This window comes from Neofelis nebulosa, chromosome 18 (genome assembly GCF_028018385.1).
Source record: "Neofelis nebulosa isolate mNeoNeb1 chromosome 18, mNeoNeb1.pri, whole genome shotgun sequence".
In the NCBI taxonomy this organism is placed as follows: domain Eukaryota; kingdom Metazoa; phylum Chordata; class Mammalia; order Carnivora; family Felidae; genus Neofelis; species Neofelis nebulosa.
In genome coordinates, this window is record NC_080799.1 from 2,087,490 (window position 1) to 2,094,535 (window position 7,046).

Here is a 7,046-nt window from a genome sequence, read left to right on the forward strand (position 1 = left end):
TGGGCCTCTCTGCCCGAGTGCCTGCCACCCACACGCTGCCAGGGTCCGAGAGAGGGCTTGGGGGCCTGTTCGTAGGTTCTCCTGGGACGGCTGGTTCAGACCTTTCTGGGAAGAACAAAATTTCCAGAAGGGCTTAAAAATAACCCCCAAACATGCCATGGCTTAGCCAAGCAGCTAATGTTAAAGCTGAGTCCAAATTTAGATCCCATCGAGTTCAAGAGAGGCCACACCCTTCCAGGGGTGCGTGCGCCCACATCCAAGGTCCGAGCATAGAGCCCCAACAGACAGTGGGGGGGTGGGGTCGGCTGGAGTCAAATCCACCTGGGAAAGGACCCGCCAACTTTCCTACAAATAAACTGTGCAATCGAACGAGTCCTCCCAAGCCCCAGGGACTTTCTTACCTCCATCCCCCTCGATTCTCGACAACCCTGGCAAGAATGCTGCCCTCCTCCGGAGACCTGGGCTTGGGGGTCGGCCGGAGACTGCAAGGCTGCAGACCTTCTGAATTCTGGCTCTTTCCTAGGAGCACACAGGTGAGTCAGAAGGGCGGGGTGGGGGTCAGCAGCCGCAGCACATTGGGCTGACTCCCTGGAGGTCTGGGCAGCAGCCTGGGTAGCTGACCAACACTCTGGGGTGAGTCGTCCCCAGCTGAACGGGAGCGTCCCCGGGAAAGCCAGGAGGGGCTGGGCCTCACCAGGCAGCTCCCCAACTGGAGCTGGAAACCCTTCCGGGCCGGGCCTCAGAGGTCACCTCTGCCGGGAGAGGCCCAACCAAGCCCGGAGACTCCTGATCACGGTGGGGCGGCTACCCAGGTACAGGCAACCGGATTCAAGGACGCCCAGGGAAAGAGCAAACTTCCAGCCCTCAGAGAGCCCGGCAGAGAAGGCGGACCCTCAGGGTCAGCTGGAGCACAGCTCACGCAGCCACCCGATCCCAGCACAGCACGCAGCACCGTGATGCAGGAGCCGGGATAACCCAGGTTTAGGTTTGAACTCGCTAGTGGCTACAGACGCAAAGGGAAACAAACCTGTCAGGGCTCTGTTTAAAACAATTTCCAAGAAAGGTCCTGGGGTCACTAGCGTTCCGTCCAGCCCCAGCTATCCCGCCTGGTGATGACCAGGGAGACCCTCGACTGATGGCCGGGGCCACACGCCTGCCACGGGCATGGTCCCGGGGGGATCCGTGATGCCGCCTCTGCTGGGACCCTGGGTGCCCACCAAATTCCCTGGAAACGCCATCGGCCGGGTTCCACGTGAGGGACTCCACGGGGCCGCTGCCCACGCACCTCCATTGGGACCCTTTTGTGGCCGTGCGTCACCTGTCCCCGGGGGCTCCTGCCACGCTGACTGCTCCTGCTTCTCGGGCGCTGTCCCCTCCCTCCGGCCACCTCGTTGGCTGGCCACGGCCGACACGGCTTCCTCCCGGGTGCCCGGGACATGCTTCACGGCACTGCTCCCCCATGTCTGTGAGTCCGAGTAAGGGGTGTCTCACTGGCCTGAGGTCAGCGGGGTCGGGCACGGAGCTGCGCGTTGCTCACCAGCTCGAAGCCGCCGCAGCACAAGCGGGCACACGCTCACCGGCCTCCACAGCTGGCCGACAAAGCAGAGGGCTCCCGGGGCGCTTGATTCCATCTGAGGCCGACATCACTTTGATTTCCCACCTTCAGCCTTGCAGCCACAGAAGCTGACCTCCTGGTTCTCGCCACACCGGGTCAGAGTAAGAGGTGTCAGCTGGACTGTTCGTGACCTTTCCTCGTGGACGCGGCCTCCCACCAGGGGCCCGTCGGTGGGAGTGCTGCCTTCGTCCCTCGGCCTGGCCGTGGGGACACTCCTGGGAGCTGCATGTGACAGGCAAGTCACGGAAGCCGGGGGGCCAGAGCTGGGACGCACAGGGTCGCAGGAAGAGAGCGAAAGCACCGTGTGGGGTCCTGAGCCTGCAGAAAGGAGCCGCCTCATGTCAAAGGCAGGAACACACCATCCTCCGTCCACTTGGCCTAAGTGTGCAAGCAGGAAAAATACAGGGAGGGACACACGGGCCTCAGCCACGTTCTACCTACATCCCTTGGGAGTGACCTGGGTGCTCCCCCCGAACACCCCACTGGAGACACTGCACCAAAGGTGGAACAGTGGCATCCTGGCTGGCATGCGGCAGCCCTGGTGGGACCGGAGGCGGAGGCCCCACAGCGCTACCTCTCGTTCACTCTGCCCTCGGGCCTGCCCTCCCCTGCTCTGGCTTCTCCCTGCAGGGCTCGGGAGGTGGAGCTCTGTCTGTCGGTCCAGCACCAGCTTGTCATGGGTCCCGAGCCCTGCAGCCCATGGCCTCGTCCCCAGGAGCCCTCTCTCAATGGCACCAAATTCGTCCAGATTACATCCGCTCCAGTCACAACCAGATTAAACTGCTTGATGGGCACTGTTTGTATTTTTTTTTAAAAGATTTTATATTTAAGCAGTCTCCTTGCCCAGCGTGGGCCTGGAACTCCCAACCCCTAAGTCAAGAGTCGTGTTCTCGACTAAGCCAGCCGGGTGCCATCATTCCTATTTTTAAAAGCCCCGAAGCCCAGGGGAAACATACAACCTGAACGTAGGCATCTCTGTGCCGAGGCTCCGGACAACTGTGCCATGCGGGGAAAATTCCATGTAGTTCAAATTTTCTGAACCACTTCTATGTTACATTATTGTTCTCGAATAAATACGGTCAACCCGAATGAAGAAAAGGCCTTGCGGGCAGAGGGTGAAGTCCACCTGACACCCACCCTTGGAATCCAGGAGCCGTGCCCTCCTGCTAGAAGGCGGGAGGCCCGCCCGGCCGTGAGGGCGGCAGGTGCACACGGCCCTGGGTGTCCGAGGGGCTCTGGCCCTCGCCCACGTGGGCAGGCCTGGAGGGTCTGGTCCCCTTGGCCACACACACGCCCTCGAGGAACCTCTACGTTTGTAATATCCCTGCCGGCGGGGTTTAAAAATCCGACTTACCAAACCGACTCAGTTCCTAAATGCACAGTACCTGTTTCCAAGCTTTCTGGGGTCAAGGTTGATGCTTTATGAAATCACAGAATGAAAACAAAAGGCTAGTTTCGTTTTTTGGGGTGGGGGGTGGGGTCATTATTTCTATTCGCACTAAGGTGACCCACATCGCCTTTTCTGCCTGGACACCAGAGGTTCGATGCGGTCACCCGGCTGCCCGCTCACCTCCCATCCAGGCAGCAAGTCTGCCCGTGGAAGGGCAGGGGTGAATACGGCGGTGTGCCGTGGGGGGAGCCCCGGCCGTACGAGGCCTTCCTGCCAGGGGAGCCAGCACCCCGCAGGACCAAGGGGCAGCAGGGACAGGCTGGGGTCACGGAGGCGAAGGACGGGCACGAGACAGGCACGCTTCATCCACAGCAAAACCACAAGGGGGCCCGGGGTTCTGGAAAGTACAGTTTGGCCCAGGTGGCCTGTGGATGCCCCGCTAAACACGCACTGCGGGTTCCCCGGCCACACGGCCCCCTCCATCCTAAACAGGTCACACGCGGTGGCCGCAGGAGCTGGCGGTGGTGGGCGGGGGGGGGGGGATGCAACATGCCAGGAAAACAAACGTCACTCAAGGCAAATGTGAACACACTCAGAAAAGCCACATACGCCGAATGTGCTACGCCCACCACCAGAGCCGCACAGGGCGTTTTCACACCTCACGGTAAGGATTTTAACCCAGTGCACGTCTTCACAGACGGAGGCCTGTCCCAGGACCTCCGTGGGTAGGCTTGGCGTGGCCCTTTCACGGCGGTGCCCGTGACGGAGCCCGTGGCTGTCATCCTGGGGCTTCCTTCAGTGTGTAACGACCCCGGAAGGGCTCAGAGCTGGTGTCTTCGAGCGAACGCTGCAGCGAGAATGTCACGGCAGCCCAGGCCTCCTGCAGCGTCCTCTGCGCTGGCTCAGCGGCGGGAGCGGCCGCAGCAAGGGGGCCACGCGGGAGACACTGGTAGGTAGGGAGACACTCGCGGGGCACAGGGTCAACCATGGGGCGGCTGGCCACGTAACGCTGTACTGTGTCGCGGGACAATCTGCCAATCTGAACAAGGTCCAAAGGTATTCGCGAAGGTTCTAGAGACGGACAGCCTCCAGAGAGCCGTTTTAAATTTCTTTGTAAGCGGGCTCGGTTGAGAGTCCAGTAAGATCTCAACCCCGAACAGGACAGATGATGGAGAACACGGCCAAAGCTGCCACTGACTGCCCGCGGGAGGTCCCCCCCATGCCTCCACCTGCCACCCACAGACCGGCCAGCGAGACCTCCACCCACTTGCTGCAGGCAGGTCTGGGAAAGGTATGCGGCTCCCCCAGGCGTCCCCCTGACGGCGTGGCCCAGTCGGGGAGCCCCAGAGACCCTCGGGCTGGTCTGAAGGCTCCCAGTGACCGAGAGCTTCCTGTCGACGGCTGGCACCAACCTGTTTCCCAGGGCACCGTGACGAGTGGTGCTGTGGGGGCTTCCGCAGGGGGCACTTCCTGGATGGAGCGGGGGGCACAGCCGGGTGTATGTGCCGCCCCCAAGTGCTCCCGGACCATCGGTGGCAGGACAGACGGTCTCTCGCCGGGGCTTCAGGACAGAGACTATAGGTCACAAAGCAGGGTCTGCCCGCACCCCCGCTGTCCCTCTTCCTTCTTGCCGGTCACTCTGACGTCAGCCGGGAGAGGCAAACCGCCTGCACTGGTGCCAGAAAGTGCCAGAACTGGGCTCAGAGGGCGCGTTCCCATCTGAGGGGGTCAAGGTCTTCATCGCCCTGCAGTTGACTTGAGCACCACCTTATAAGACGACACGGGGGCCGTGTGGACCCAGGCCCTCGGAGGAAACACATCAGCTTTCACAAACAAAACGTCAAGTGAATTCACGGTTAATGACAAGGTGACCCGGCTAGAGAAGGGAGGCCCTCCGATCGCTGTGGCTCGGGGTTGCCCCGTAGCACGGCTGGTCCCTCCTCACCTGCGGGGTGGTACTCGCTTATCCACGGGCCTGAGAGGAAACTCGGGCTCCTTCAAACACCCCAGGGCAGCTGCTCTAGTGTTTCATTTGGGTTTACGTTACACGCACATAAAAAAGAAAACCCTCTGAAAAGAAACAACTATGTCTATAACCGACTTGAAAATAACCTCATTTTCTGGTTGAGCTGCGTTCATTGAGAGGCAGGTGTGAAGTCTACAGGTCCCTGCTAAGACTCCCACGATGACATTTTAGGACATTCTGCTGAAAACTGGGAAGATCCAAGGGGGAGGAGCCGCCTCAGGTCAGGGTCAGGCCCGAGAACACCCCTCCCCGTCCTAGCTGTCCCCTACTCCCATCGGCTAGGACAGCCCACTGCCCTCTGTGGTCTCTTTCTGGGCGGGAACCCCAGGGCCTGAGTGCCACCCCATTCCCAACCCCCAACCCAACGGACACCAATCTCTGGGAAGGTCCACCTGCCGGGATATTTGAGAAGCTGTCTGTTCCTGATCTGGGATTACAGCCTTGGGAAAGCTCAGCCCTCCCGGAACCAGTTCAGCAATCTTGCATTAGGCAAAGCCCCGAGCTTGCAGAACGCAGCTCTAACAGCCCCGGGGGCTTCGGGTGCGGCTGCCAGGCGAGGTCACCATGGTCAGGGCTGGGCAGGCGCCTCCAAGGAGCCGTGTGGGTGTGAAGCAGAGGGAAGCGGGCGACAGAAGGGCCCCTGGGTAACCTGTTACCGTCTCTAGCACGTTCCCACCTGGAGAGGACAGCAAGGGGCGGAGATCACACCCACCTGTTCTAACACACCCTACTGAGCTTACCAGTCTCCGAGCTTCGAGAGCCCTGAAGTCCTTCCCCAGCAGAAGACGGCGAGAGACAGCTCCTTCCTCGGGGGACCCGACGGCTTTCTCGTCAGGGCCCGGCACCGCCTCAGGAACGGCCCCACACGGGGGCTGTCGCCACCCCCAAGCTGTGGACCCGGCACCGCCTCCCGACTGGGACCGGCGGGACCGGCAGCCCTGATGCCCAGAGAAACATGGCACCACACACACGAGCCCCACGGATCGTTCCAGAAGGAGGCTGCCAAGCGCATGTGACATACCTCATGGAGAAGACGGGCCGCAGGGCGGGGGGGAGGTTGTCCACCGCGGGAAAGGCGCAGCCACCGTCGCTCTCCAGAGAAGCCTGCCCACTGCCGTGGCTTCCTCTAGAGGTGGGCTGCTGGTCACAGCGAGGTTAGCCGCACAGGGACACAGGACACAGCCCAGGAGAAGGCCTCCAATACGGCTGATCTATCTGGTGGCTCAGAGCCCCGGATGCACGGGAGATGGCCAGGAGCTCGGGACTCTGCACAGACGGGGTCCCTGCCGGGCAGGCCCCGCGGGAAGGGCTGGGCTGGGGCTTCTGACCGTGGCGCCAGCGCGGAGAATCACTGCTTCCTCTCCGGTTACAAGGGTTGACACTGGGACGCAAAGAGCTTGGCCCACCGCCGCGGGTGACTAACCACGTGGCAGGCTCCCAGCCAGCATTTCGGCAGAGGGGCTCCCACCCTTCGGCGTAACCGGGTGCTGTGGTGCCTACCCAGGCCACGGCCGCTGGACAGCACCCGGTTCCTCCTTCCGGAGGACAGTCCTGTGACAAAGTGTGCCCACGACTGGGCATCACTCATCACACCGGCGGGAGGTTTCTTCATTCTGTGGCTGGGACCAGAACCGTGGGGGTCGTGGCCGCGGAACCAACACCCTCCTGCCCGTCCCCCTGGAGCCCTCTGGTTACAGGGCTCAGGCCGTGCCAAGCGTCCACCTCTAGGTGGTCCTGGGGTTCTCAGACAGGCACTCGGGGCCTCACTCACACCATGTGAGGTCCCTGCGCGCACACACGCACACGTCTCTGTGCACAAGCCACTTTGGTTGGCTTTGAAGTTGTGTCTTGGAAATAAAAGCCGATTATCAAATAATGAAACTTCAAGTACAATTAGCCTTGGCGTTGTTGCGCTCTGGGCTCTGAATGCGGAGGACAGCCTTAACGAACGCCCGGAGGGCGAAGGTGGTCGTCCTCACACCAGACCCTCCGGCCCAGGCTAACGGGGCCATGCG